Raw genomic sequence first — 14,907 nt, 5'->3', positions numbered from 1 at the left:
GGGAGTGCATCAGAGTCACTTGGAAACCATTAAAAAATAATAAAATAGCTATCTACAAGAATGCCTCCACAGACTTATAAATCAGACTTTTGGAGTAAGAGGCCAGTAATTTGATTCTGATGGACACTTCTGTGGAGCACCATGGCACAAAGGAATCAAAAGTTTTTTAAGGAGCTGGTTGAAACTTAAGTGTCTGGGGACAAGGGTGACAAGTCATTAAGAAAAATAAATACATTATTATCTGGTGAATAGATATGGAAAAATTTGACCCCACTCTGGTCTTGGTCTGCAGCCAAATAGCTTTCCAGTGAAACAGTTAGTGATAGAGGACAAACATAGGACAGGTCAGGGGCCCTCGCTGCGGGCCGGGCATGCGCACAGATGCTCGTCAGCCTTGCTGTGGACCAGCTTTCTGACTACAACCCTGGGGGCCGGGGGACAACTGAATTCTAATCCTGCCGACTGGTTGCATAACCTCATAAAAATGTACATAACTGTTCTGTAAGCAAGGAGTCAGGCTGGACGAGCTTCCAGGATCCCTCCACACTTCGCTGTCTTGTGGGGTGGCCTCTTGTCCACATGTGGCCCTCAAGTCTGGGAACTGTGCTGGTCCAAATTCAAATGTGCTGTAAGTGTGACGCACGCATCTATTTCAAATGCCTATTACAGAAAATGTGTAAAATATTTTGTTAATGATTTTTATATTCATCACATGCTGAAATGATATTAATACACTGCTCACAAAAATTAGGGGATATTTTATCACTTCATACTCATTTTGAAATATCCCCTAATTTTTTTGAGCACTACATTTGGATATATTGAGTTGAATAAGATAGTTCAAATTAATTGGGCCTGCTGCTTTCTACTGTTTTTGTATTATTTATTTATTTATTCATTTTAGAGAGGAGAGAGAGAGAGAGAGAGAGAGAGAGAGAGAGAGAGAGAAGGTGGGAGGTGCAGGGAGCATCAATTCTCATTTGTGCCTTGACCAGGCAAGCCCAGGGTTTCGAACCGGCGACCTCAGCATTCCAGGCTGACACTTTATCCACTGCACCACCACAGGTCAGGCGCTTTTTACTTTTTTTAATGTGACTACTCAGAAAATTTTAAATTACAAATGGAGTTTACCTTATATTTGCATTGGGTGGTACTGCCTTGAAAGGGTCAAGAGCTGGAGGTCAGAATTGGCCCCAGCTGTCAAAGTGTGGTACTTAACCACACTTCAATTTCACTCTCAAGAAGCGGAGTTATTATAAAAAGCAGGAGGTGGAAGCTTTGGGATGGCACAGGGCAGACAAAAATGGTGACCTCCCGAATGATAAGGCCCAGACTCATAAAGCATCATTTTCAGATGGCCACTAGGCAAGGAGACCCCGCCACAGGTCTTGGAGATAGAGCACAGAGAACCTTCCAGAGGTGACGGTCATGCCCCAAGAATTTCTGTGCACCTGTCACAATCACAGCAGCCTCTCTGGACCAAGCATTGTGCTTCAAAGAGAAAGGCAGGGAAGCTGTGCAAAAACTAAATTCTGAAACAACCTGCTTTGAAACATCACTTTGATTTGTAAAAATGTACAAGATAATTCTGATGTACAAGACAAAAGCATTCATTCACCAGCCTTTCACTGTGCCTGAAGTCTTCTCCTTAGGTGTCCTTCCTGAGAACGGGCTTCTAGGAAGAGAGAAAAGCTCTAATCAGATAAAGAAAGGGTAGCTATTGGTAAGAAGAAGGAGCTGTAATCCCACCAGGGGTGGGGCTCAGTGTTGATGAGCCTGGGATCAGACAGACCCTGTGAATCATGCATGTAGTGTATCGTATTTGCTTCTCTGTTCAACAGGACAGCTTCCCTTTCACTATGTGCCGGTTTCTTCTGCTAGGAACTGTCACCATGGGGCTGCCAAGAAGAAGGCATAGGGACAGACTCAGTGGACTTAGAAAGCACAGGGGATCCTCGTTGAGCCTCCACATTTTATTATTAGCATTTTTCCTCTCCTTCCTGCCCCTTTCTGGGGACCACTGGCATGAGCTAGTGGGTTGGACAGTGGTTACTGGAAGACAGTTGGTACGACATGTGGATTAGAGCCTGCGTTCATGAAGCCCCTGCCACCAGAATGACAGACCCGTGTTAGCGCGTGATATCAGCCTGGTGTTAAATAGCAAACGCAACCTCCAGCAGGAACCAATAAGCCACTGAAAACCCTGTGCCATGTCATTACATAACAAGACATGGATGAGAGGAACGCTGGGTGGATCCTTTCTACTGGGGTGAAGGCCAGACTAAATAATAGGATTTTTGTCTAGTGAGAACAAAAGCAGTAATTATGAAATGTGCTTGTGTGTGATGGGGTGTTCACTGGGCTAACATGGACCAGAATTAACTAGAAAGGAGCCTCCCAAGAGTGGGATCAGAAGAACAATTTTGATTACTTAATTAGTTTTTTTTTTTCTGGACTTGGGCCTTCCACAAAATTGAATGAGGAAGAATATGCAAAATGTGAGTTTTCAAGGATAGTTGGGGGGCTGAGGTAGAGCCATAGAATGAAAGTTTGAGGACAACCTAAACTATGTTTGGTTTTGTGTTTTCCATTGTGAAACGTTTCTGGCTAAGAATACCACTGTTGGGCAGATAAAATATATTATGCTCACTTTGTTAAAGATGGTGCTGCCCACGTGGAAGCCCGTCGCTCAGGTGACATTAATGTTGGAGGTGGGCTGTCCGCAGGAAGGATCCTTGTAGCCTGGGGCTTGGTTTTAGGACTAAGCCTTTCCCAATATTTTTGATGTGGGGTGGTGCAATCCCATTATGCCTCAGATAAGTGACTTTATATTAGAGACTTCCCTATTTTGTATATTGGATTAAAGGTTTTGATTTCTGCACTATAAAGTGGGGCAGACCGGGAGCTTGCTCTCTCTCGGTTCCTGAGATTAGCATTAGAGAGGAGAGCAGAGAAAGGCCACGTGGAGGAGGCCAGGAGAAGCAGCCAAGATGGTGGAATGCTGAAAGAGAAGCCAGTTTGTTCAGAGTTTGTGCAGGGAGAAGGAAGGAGATGAGGAACAGAGGTGAATACGTCTGATGAGCTAGAAACCTTTGATTCTAGGAAACTCGGATAAGTCTGTAGCTTTGTGAGCACTGAATGAGTAGGTTTTGGAGCCCAGTGTGTTTTTACTTGCCTGCTGGGTGCAAGCTAGGATTAAAGGCGATGGCCCACCAGTTCTTGGCTCCATTGTTTCATTACCGTCTGTCCGAATCTAATGCGAACCTGCATGGGCCAGGGCTGTGATGGTGGCCATGGACACTGGCTTTATAACCAGGATGCAAAAACTTTTTTGGTTTTCTTTTCTTTTTTTTCTAGGATGCAGAATTTTTATATATTTTTAACTCTACCAGAAAAAAAAAATCATTTCCATTAAAGACAAGTATAGTGTAAACCTTAGACTGTCATAAAAATACTTGATGACATCCATGCTCTAAATGGTTTGAATTATGGGGATGAAGGTGGGAAAATGGTAACTTTCACAAAATAAAATGAAGCCAGTAAATTTCCCCTGTAGATTTGTCTTGATAATTTGCAGGAAGATGGACTATTTTGTAAATCATATCAACATTTAAATATCTTAGAAAGATTTACAAGTGAATAGATCCTTACCCTGAATCTATTGTCACCTTTACACCTTGTGATATCTGAGTTCTGAGTTGTAGATAATGGCTTTGTTGAAGCGGTTCTCACATTCAGAATACTGTACGGTAGGCTCCGAGTTACAACTTTTTTTTTTTTTTTTTTTTTTGTATTTTTCCGAAGCTGGAAACGGGGAGAGACAGTCAGACAGACTCCCGCATGCGCCCGACCGGGATCCACCCGGCATGCCCACCAGGGGCGACGCTCTGCCCACCAGGGGGCGATGCTCTGCCCCTCCGGGGCATCGCTCTGCTGCGACCAGAGCCACTCCAGCGCCTGGGGCAGAGGCCAAGGAGCCATCCCCAGCGCCGGGGCTATCTTTGCTCCAATGGAGCCTTGGCTGCGGAAGGGGAAGAGAGAGACAGAGAGGAAGGGGGGGGGTGGAGAAGCAAATGGGAGCTTCTCCTATGTGCCCTGGCCAGGAATCGAACCCGGGTCCCCCGCACGCCAGGCCGAAGCTCTACCGCTGAGCCAACCGGCCAGGGCCGAGTTACAACTTTATTTAAATAGAGTATGTTGCTCCTCTTCTGATTATAAAATTTTATTGAGTCATGGTAGAAAACTTGGAATGAGCAAAAAAGTATAGAGAAAGAAAATGTTTTCTTTCTTCACCTTTTGGTGTATATTCCTCCGGTCTTCTCTCTGGGCAGATCCAGTTGTCCATTCATTGAACGAACCTTTATTAGGGAACTATTGTAGGCAAGGTGTCGTGTTAGACAAATGGCAAGCAAAGGGGCCACAATCCCTTCTGCAGGAGGATGATAAAGCAAACCTTAACAGGAAAATCGGGTGAGGAACAGCAGAGGGAAGAACACGCCTCGAGCACTTGCAGCAGGGTCGGTTTAGCCGGTCTGCAAAAGAACCAGCTCTATAACACGCTGTAAGTTGCTGCCTGGTTTAGTAATGGCATAGCACAAAGGTATAGTACTTTATTGAACCCAACTCTTCCTACTGAACTATTTATTTTAAATTAACCTTTGTTTCAATCTTTATTCCCAGGCATCCTCAGCTTAATTTGCTTCAAAGAATGATTTATGTATAAACAAAAACTGAAAAGAGCTGCAGTGTCAAGGGGCTTAGGCTTAAAAACTTTAAAGACCCTAGATTTTATCTGACAGAATTTGAAAAAGCAGTCATAGAATAAAACAGCAGCTCCCTGTGACATCTTCAAGTTGACCTTCAGACGTTGACTCCGTTCCGTTTGCTTCATTCTTGGAAGCTTCATCACAATTCTCCAGGAGAGCTGGAACTTCCACCCCCCCCCCCTCCCCCGTCCCCTTCCTCCTCTCTGGGAGAAAGTGGTGCTTTTCCATCCGCAGACAGTTTGGGCAGAGCTTCGCTGGTCTCCTTAGATGGGTCAGACTGTCCTACCCGCCCTGGTTGGAGACGTTGAGGAGCATCTCTGTCCGCCGCCCTGTCTCAGGGTGGCCTGCAATGGTAAGAGTGCCCACTGCGGGAGCCTGGGCTTTAGGGGTGTTTTGTGGATCACTGCTCCTTGATCTGTGAACAGATCCATCCTCAGTAGCAGAGGTACGGTTCACCCCTAACTTCTGTAAGGAAAACTGCAGTACCCATCACCTGCTGCGGCTGTGCTCTGAACCACCTTTCCACGAGCAGCTCCTTCTCACCACTGCGCCCCTGCACCTGCAGTGTGGTGTGTTGCGTGGTAGTTTCTTCTGTCTAGTTGGAGGGGAAACGGGGTGCAGGCGACTCGGGTTGGCTCCCGGAGGGGTCTTGGGCAGACCGGCTGAGAATAAGCTCATGCACACGGGGATGCCAGGTGGCAGCTAGAGCGATACTGAAATTTTAGATTACTGTTTTTTTCACTATTATAAATAATTCTGCAATGTATCACTCATATAATTAAAGACTTTATGCTCATTCTTTAGAATGAGTTCTGAAAAGAAGAGTTGCAAAATTAAAGGGCATAGATATTCAAAAGGCTTCTGGTATATATTATCTATACCATATATATTTACTTACATAATTTTCTCCAACACGTTCCACCTTTTTCCATTGTCCTACAATGATGACTGTTATTATATGAAGTAAATCACATGTCTTAAAATAGCTTTGGAGAGCACATGGCAGGGCCCTAACATCCTCTAAGAATCTGTTTCCCAAATCAGGATTTCAGGATTTTCTTGCACCTCCTGTAAGTAGGAAAAGGAGTCCCTGTCTGGTGGCCTCAGCTGGGCAGACACCGCGGGCCGGGCAAGCAGAAGGTGCTTGCGGAAACAAAAGGGCCCTCTTTCCTAGAGCAAAGGGCTGGGGAGAGGTGCCCCTTTCCCTGGGAAGATGCAAGCAGGTACATGACTGACTTGGCAGCAGGAACCCCCCCATGCCTTCCTGGGCAGCGAGCCTACTGCAGTGCACACGCTGTGCCACCTGTACCACCATCACAGCGCCCCAGTCTTCCTGTTTGTTCTCTGATCTTGTTGCCCTGGCCTGGACTTCCTTCCCAGCCCAGCTAGAAAACTCCTTCATTCCTTAAGGCACAACTCCAGAGACCCTCTCTGCATCTCCTTGCCCTCCCTCCCAGCTTCCTCACCCTCCACATGGCCCCCCTCTGTTCTCACAGCCTTCCACTCAGGGCCCTGGGAGCAGGAAACGCCTCCGTTCGGTTCGCATCGCCTGCCTGGATGCAGGGTGCAGCTCCAGCCCGACACGCACGAGGTGCTTAGCTGACGTCCATGAGACAGTGCTTGCTGGGTCACTGATACTGTACTCACCCCCCTGTCTTTATAAATGTTTATTCTGACCTCCCAAAAATGTTCTTTGTAAAATATTTGTATGAATAGAAAATATAACATTTATATATTAACAAAGATGTATCACAATATGTTATATGAAAATATAAAAGTCATTTGTAACCCAATAGGCAGTCAGATGTGAACTTCTCTTTCACACTTGGATGTATGTCCTTTTAGAATTTTTTATTCCTTTGTAATATAGTTTATGCTTACAAAAACAGAGTCATGCAGCACTTCTCATCCTGTGACTTTTTTAGTTAATACATCAGAATAGCCCTCCATAGCATAGCTATGCCTATAGATCTGGACTGGTTTTTTCTAGCAAGGGGTTAATAGTATTTAGTCACATGGTTTTGCCATAGTTCATTTACTTAATTTTCTCCACTGCTGAGAATTTAGGTAGTTTGGTTCTATTTTCTCCTGGAATTTATGACTACTATTGAAATGCTATGATAATCAGTCCTATACATTTTGTTCACTCGTCTAAACATTTTCTTGAATAAATTCTTAGGAGTGGAAATTCTCAAAGGGTACGCCCATTTCAACCTCTTTAATACATATTGTCAAGTTATCTCAGGCTACTATAAAATCTATGTGTGCGCCTCTATCCTCCAATAGAGCAGGGCAGCTCCTCTGTCTCATTCATCATATACACTCAAACACCAGATGTTTAGTGTTTGTTGAATGAAGAAAGAATTGGATTATTCACAGAAGCAGGCCTTCATTACATGGAAAAAAATCTCGCCAGTGTGGTCACAGAAGTCTTCAGTAACACTCTTGGCCTGTTCTGAATATCTGTAGCCTAATTGGTAATAACATATAAATGTTCATTTCTCAGTAGGAATTGTTTTCTATCCATACAAAAAACAAACAAAAAACTATACACTGATTTTCTCATTGAGGATGGTTAGTTATAAAACGATATATCACCAGGGGATTCATAGGCTTGAAACAAAGGCCAAAGGCTGTGTGTGTGTGTGTGTGTGCGCGCGCGCGCGTGCAGTATTTCAGAAATTGGTATTCTTCAGAAACATCTTCAGGACTTCTAGCTGAGATGGCTTTCAGGAGAGCCAGGTTCAGTCCATCTCAGTGTGGTGGTTTCATGATTTACACTCAGTAATTAGTATGATGGGGTTGGGCACCAGGTATGCCAAAGTAAACAGAGGAAAGTGCAGGACTTATCAGTACAAACAGCTTGAACCTAGAGCCAGAGTAGGGAATTTCCCTCGTGCTGAATTTCTTATTCCTGGTTAACACTATGGTTTCCTTTCCAGACTTCAATTTGTAGCTCTTCTTTTTGAGGTTTCACACTTTCCAGACACATGAATTAGCCAACTTAATTATGATGTCATCACTATCAGTTTTACTATGATGCTGAGGCCCACAGGTTAATGAATTGGGAATCATGGAGGAGAATAGCATCTCAAGCAAATAAAGCAAAGGGAATGCCACCAGGAAAATCTGAAAAAATAAAAGGAGTGAAAGACCTTTCTGGATTAAAACACACTGTGTATCTACTGTGGACACTAGGCAGGGATACATAAATCCAGAAGATGTAACGTTTGTATGAACTGGGTACACAGTAAAGTTAGCATTTTACATCAGGGAAAAGCTGCATATTAGTCAATGAATGGTTTTGAAACAACTGGTTAACCACATGGAAAAAGATAAAGCTTTAATTTCCAAATGCATTCAATATTTAACATAAAGAATTATGTAGCGAGTTGGCGCAGTGTGTAGAGCGTCGGACTAGGATGTGGAGGACCCAGGTTCGAGGCCCCAAGGTCGCCAGCTTGAGTGCGGGCTCATCTGGTTTGAGCAAAGCTCACCAGCTTGGACCCAAGGTCGCTGGCTCGAGCAAGGGTTACTCAGTCTGCTGAAACCCCACAGTCACGGCACATATGAGAAAGCAATCAATGAACAACTGAAGTGCTGCAGTGAAAAACTGATGATTGATGCTTCTCATCTCTCTCCATTTGTCTGTCTGTTCCTATATATCCCTCTCTCTGACTCTCTCTCTGTCTCTGTAAAAAAAAAAAAAAAAATTGGCCCTGGCTGGTTGGCTCAGTGGTAGAGCGTCGGCCTGGCATGCAGGAGTCCCGAGTTCAATTCCCAGCCAGGGCACACAGGAGAAGCACCCATCTGCTTCTCCACTCCTCCCCCTCTCCTTCCTCTCTGTCTCTCTCTTCCCCTCTCGCAGCCGAGGCTCCATTGGAGCAAAGTTTGCCCAGGCGCTGAGGATGGCTCTGTGGCCTCTGCCTCAGGCGCTAAAATGGCTCTGATTGCAGCAGAGCGACGCCCCAGATGGGCAGAGCATCGCCCCCTGGTGGGCATGCCAGGTGGATCCCAGTCGGGCGCATGCAGGAGTCTGTCTGACTGCATCCCTGTTTCCAACTTCAGAAAAGTACAAAAAAAAAAAATGTAAATTATAAAATTATCCAAAGGCAATAGAAAAGTTTTTTGTTTTGTTTTGTTTTGTTTTTAAGTTTTGGAGCTGGGAAGGATCAGACTCAGAAACCATTCTTTTAAACAAAACGAGAAATCTGACCACATGAAAAAAGTGCAATTTCCTGAAAATTCATGGAAAAATAAACCTCAATAAAAGGCAAATAGCAAAAAGTTGTGTGTGTGGTGGGGGCCGAGGGGATATGTGTAAAACAGCCAATGGCTGCTATATAAAGAGAGCTTGTCTGGCCTGACCTGTGGTGGCGCAGTGGATAAAGTGCTGACCTGGAAACTCTGAGGTTGCCGGTTCAAAACCCCAGGCTTGCCTGGTCAAGGCACAAATGAGAGTTGATGTTTCCTGCTCCTCCCTCTTCTCTCTCTCTCTCTCTCTCTCTCTCTAAAAATGGATAAATAAAATCTAAAATATAAAAAATGAAAAGATCTGCCTGACCAGGCGGTGGCGCAGTGGATAGAGCATCGGACTGGGATGCGGAGGACCCAGGTTCGAGACCCCGAGGTCGCCAGCTTGAGCACACGCTCATCTGGTTTGAGCAAAAGCCCACCAGCTTGAACCCAAGGTCGTTGGCTCCAGCGAGGGGTTACTCGGTCTGCTGGGGGCCCGAGGTCAAGGTACATATGAGAGGGCAATCAATGAACAACTAAGGTGTTGCAACACGCAATGAAAAACTAATGATTGATGCTTCTCATCTCTCTCCGTTCCTGTCTGTCTGTCCCTGTCTGTCCCTCTCTCTGACTCTCTCTCTGTATCAAAAAAAAAAAAAAAAAAAAGAAAAGATCTTGTCTGTCTGTCACTAAGGAAGAGCTCAATTTCTCAATAGAAAAACATTCTATGGATATGAACATAACTATAAAGGCTTATCCACATTTTTTTTTTTTGTGACAGAGTCAGACAGAGGTAGAGATAGGGACAGACAGACAGGGAGGGAGACGAGAAGCATCAATTCCTCCTTGCGGCACCTTAGCTGTTCATTGATTGCTTTCTCATATGTGCCTGACCAGGGTCTACAGCAGACCGAGCGACTCCTTGCTGGAGCCAGCGACCTTGGGCTCAAGCTTTGAGCCTTGCTCAAACCAGATGAGCCCTCGCTCAAGCTGGCGACTTCGGGGTCTTGAACCTAGGTCTTCCGCGTCCCAGTCCAATGCTCTATCCACTGCGCCACCGCCCAGTCAGGCTTATCAACATTTTTAAATGTTCAAAATTATTCAAAATGACTGAAACACAAGTGAAAGCAAAACACTGAGATACGTTTTCACCTACCAGACTGTCAAAATGTTTCATATTACATAGTGGTGTTAGCAAGTATACAGAAATGCATATAAATGTTTATATTATGCATAGAAAATTTCTAGAACATTGAGGCACAAATTTTTACAGTGTTTGCCTCCGAGGAGGGTGAAGGTCTGGGGAGGTAAAAAGGTCTTCTCATTGCATGTAGTTTTTATGGTTCAAATTTTTACTAATCATATTTGATTCCTATTGCTGGATTATAAATTAGCAAACACTTAATGACTTAAAATAACATCTATTTATCAGGTCATGGGTCAAGAGTCCAGCATGACTTATCTGTCCTCTGCTCAGGTGCTCACAGGACTGTGGGGTGTCAGCAGGGGCTGCCATGTCATCTGAGGCTGGGGCTCCTTTGCAAGCTCACATGGTAGTTGGCATTCATTTCTTCACAGTTGAACTCATGGTGGCTTGCTTTTTAAAGACCAACAGGACAGTATTCTCTAGATCAGGGGTCCCCAAACTTTTTACACAGGGGGCCAGTTCACTGTCCCTCAGACTTTTGGAGGGCCGGACTATAAAAAAAACTATGAACAAATCCCTATGCACACTGCACATATCTTATTTTAAAGTAAAAAACAAAACGGGAACAAATACAATATTTAAAATAAAGAACAAGTGAATTTAAATCAACAAACTGACCAGTATTTCAATGGGAACTATGCTCCTCTCACTGACCACCAATGAAAGAAGTGCTCCTTCTGGAAGTGTGGCGGGGGGCCGGATAAATGGCCTCAGGGGGCCACATGCGGCCCGTGGGCCGTAGTTTGGGGACCTCTGCTCTAGATCCTCTTTTTTTTTTTTTTTCAAATGAGAGGAGTGGAGATAGAGAAACAGACTCCTGCATATGCCCTGACAGGTATCTGCCTGGCAACTCCTGTCTGGGGCTGATGCTTGAGTCAACTGAACTATCCTCAGCACCTGGGGTTAACATTCGAACCAGTCAAGCCACTGGCTGCAGGAGAGGAGGAGAGAGACAAGGGGATGAGGAAGGGAGAGAGAAGCAGATTGTTGCTTCTCATGTGTGCCCTGCCCAATCCCTGGATAACTGCATACTGGGCGGATGGATACTCTATCCCAGGGATCAGGAACCTATGGCTCGCGAGCCAGATGTGGCTCTTTTGATGGCTGCATCTGGCTTACAGACAAACCTTTAATAAAAAAAATAATGTTAAAAATAAAAAACATTCTCATGTATTACAATCCATTCATTTCCTACCGCTCATGTTCATGGTTGCGGGTAGCTGGAGCAAATCACAGCTGTCCTCTGGGACAACACCAAATTTTTATTGGATAATGCATAACATATACAGGTCGTTGTATGGCTATCACGGAATTACATTTTAAAATATGTGGCGTTCATGGCTCTCTCAGCCAAAAAGCTTCCCAACCCCTGCTTTATCCACTGAGCCAACCAGCCAAGGCCTCTTGATCCTTTTTTAAATGGCTCACCTGATTAGGTCAGGTCCAACCAGGATTATCTTCCTTTTGATTCATTTAAAGTCAACTTTAGGGGCTTCTATTTTATCTGCAAAATCGCTTTATCTTTGCTGTGTTCTATTGGCTATTAGCAAAGCGTGCATTCCACCAGCACTCACCGCGAGGCCATTACACACAGCTGGAAACCAGGACCTGGAGTTTCCAGCCCCTCAGAATCCTGCCGCCCACACCAATATTACCGGCTGTAAAAGCACCATCACCACTACAGTAACATCTGATACTTACAGAGAGCTTGCGTTGCAGTAGGCCCTGTTTCAAACACTTTGCATGGATTGTCACCTAAAGGTCGAACAGTCCTATTAAGTCAGAACTCTTAACAACTTCTACTTTATTTTATTTTATTTATTTTTTCTTTTTTGTATTTTTCTGAAGCTGGAAACGGGGAGAGACAGTCAGACAGACTCCCGCTTGCGCCCCACCGGGATCCACCCGGCACGCCCACCAGGGGCTATGCTCTGCCCACCAGGGGGCGATGCTCTGCCCCTCCGGGGAGTCGCTCTGCCGCAACCAGAGCCACTCCAGCGCCTGGGGCAGAGGCCAAGGAGCCATCCCCATCACCCGGGCCATCTATGCTCCAATGGAGCCTCGCTGCGGGAGGGGAAGAGAGAGACAGAGAGGAAGGAGAGGGGGAGGGGTGGAGAAGCAGATGGGCGCTTCTCCTGTGTGCCCTGGCCAGGAATCAAACCCGGGACTTCTGCACGCCAGGCCGACGCTCTACCACTGAGCCAACCGGCCAGGGCTCTATTTTATTATTTTTTTTAATTTATTTTTGTATTTTTCTGAAGTTGGAAATGGGGAGGCAGACAGACTCCCACATGCGCCCGACCGGGATCCACCCGGCATGCCCACCAGGGGGCGATGCTCTGCCCATCTGGGATGTCGCTCTGTTGCAACCAGAGGCATTCTAGCGCCTGAGGCAGAGGCCATGGAGCTACCCCCAGTGCCCAGGCCAACTTTGCTCCAATGGAGCCCTGGCTGCGGGAGGGGAAGAGAGAGACAGAGAGGAAGGAGAGGGGGAGGGGTGGAGAAGCAGATGGGCGCTTCTCCTGTGTGTTCTGGCTGGGAATCGAACCTGGGACTCCTGCGTGCCAGGCCGACGCTCTACCACTGAGCCAACCGGCCAGGGCCAACAACTTCTACTTTACAGGTAAGGAAACAGAGGCATGAGTTTAAGTAATTTGCTTGAGGTCACAGAGCTTGTAAGTGTTGGAGCCAGCATCAGAACCCAGGCCCTCTTTGTTCAGAGTTCTGTGTTCCTTACTATACTATGTATACATTTCTCAGATACAGTGGTGAAAAAAAAAAAATTAAGCACTCCAATGACAGGCTCTATAACGAGCATGCCAACCCTTGTGGCTTCAACTTCCGCAGCATTTGTTTCGCTCCTGAGTCTGCCCTTTAGGCAGAGATGGCACATGCGTGCTACCTCCAGCGTTACCTGGAGTGGCTGGAAGACTGGCACCTGGAACCACCTGGAACTGCCTGTAGGGGCTGACGACCAGGTCTGGCAGTTCATGCTCTCCACGGGCTTCTCGGTGTGACTAGATCCCACTCCTCACAGCATGGGCCTGTCTAGTGTCTCATGAGCATGAGGGTGAGCCAGGAGGAAGTTCATTGCCCTTGATGGCTTGTGCTGGGAATGAATGCAGGCTCGTGCCCACCGCATTGGACTAGTCAGGGTAGTCGCAACGTCCTACCTGGTTAAAAGCAAAGGGAAGCAGACTTCTCTCGATGGAGCACGCACGGTTCTGGGCGAGCATCAGGACCCGAAATATTGCTGTCTTGTCTGTCTCAAAGAGTTTGATCAATTTATTCCTGTCTCAGAGCTAGCCTGTATCCAAACCATTTCAATAATTTAGCTATTATGTTCTTTAAATGCATCAAGAAAAAGGCTCCACAACCTCAAATAATAAAACATCAAAGTAATGTCCATCTTTCTTTCCTCTTCCATTTATTTCCCTGAGGGTAAACAGCAAATGAACTAGGAGATCCCATCAGGTCTTTGCTGCTGGCTTTGAACCTAGTTATGTTTTCCTTTGTTTAGTGGGCACTTCAGGGAAGAAACCTGAGTTAGGACTCTCTAGGACATGTCAGTTCTTCTCTTCTAAGACAATAGATGTAACCATTCAGTGATTCTTCATTCAACAAAAACGTATTGAGTCCCCTGCTTGCACTAGGGAAAGAGTAAGAGATAGAGACGATGTCTCTGCCCTTAAGGAGCCTGGGCTGGTGCTGCTGAGAGAGAGAAAGAGAACCGAGAATGTAGGGTCCACCCTTCCGTGTTCCTTAGGGTGAGTCCTCGGCTACTCTGAAGTGGGGAAAATCAAGACCACCACCCTTCCTGGTCTTCAGCTGGGTCTTTGTCTTGTCCGGGTCTGATGCTTCCTAGCACCCGAATCCTGAGAAAGAAGGCTTCCACTGCATTAAAATTAGTCTTGCAGTTCCCACACTGTGTGCTGAGGAACTGGAGGTATCTGAAACAAAGTCTTAGGGTGTTGTGGGATCTTGTAAATGATCGAGGGAAACACAGGGACATCTGTTGGACACCACACAGCTGCTACTATTAAGCCATTTGGATCTAACAAGATAACAGGAACTATCTGGTATTTCTTTTGGCCTAGTCGTTTGGTGAGAAATTACTGAGACATGAAGGACACTGACTGTCTGCCAAGAAAGTTTGGGAACCTCTACAACACATGTATCAATTTTCCTGATACTTCCTTATTATTATTATTATTATTATTATTATTATTATTTTCAAAGTGAACAGGCTCAGTTTGAGCCATTCTTTCTTGGGGGGTGAGGCCTATGGCCCGGGCCTTCTGCTAGGACTTCTGCCGGTGCCTGCGGAGGGCACCCTCGGGTGGCATCATGTCCCGTCTCTCTCTCAGCTGCCTCCTGCTGCCTTCTCCCCTCAGCGCCTGTTCCAGGGTCCCCACCCCCAGGCTCTGGCACCTCCCTGGGGAGATGGTCTCTGGTCTGGGGACCTGCAGAGTTTGCATTTGATTCCCTGGTGAGATGAGAAAGCCTTGTCCCTTCACTAACATCTCTTTGCACTGGTTTCTTGTAAACTAATATTGTGGGGCCACGATCATCCTAAGATAGCACTAAGCATCCTACATAAACTATAATCATAAATGATATGTGTCCAAATGTGTCCTAATCTCCAGGTGTCTCCCAGGGCCATTGTGAGGGGTGGGGTGGAGCAGCTGGAAAAGGATC

This window comes from Saccopteryx leptura, chromosome 1 (genome assembly GCF_036850995.1).
Source record: "Saccopteryx leptura isolate mSacLep1 chromosome 1, mSacLep1_pri_phased_curated, whole genome shotgun sequence".
NCBI classification, from domain to species: Eukaryota; Metazoa; Chordata; class Mammalia; order Chiroptera; family Emballonuridae; genus Saccopteryx; species Saccopteryx leptura.
This window is presented reverse-complemented; position numbering follows the sequence as displayed.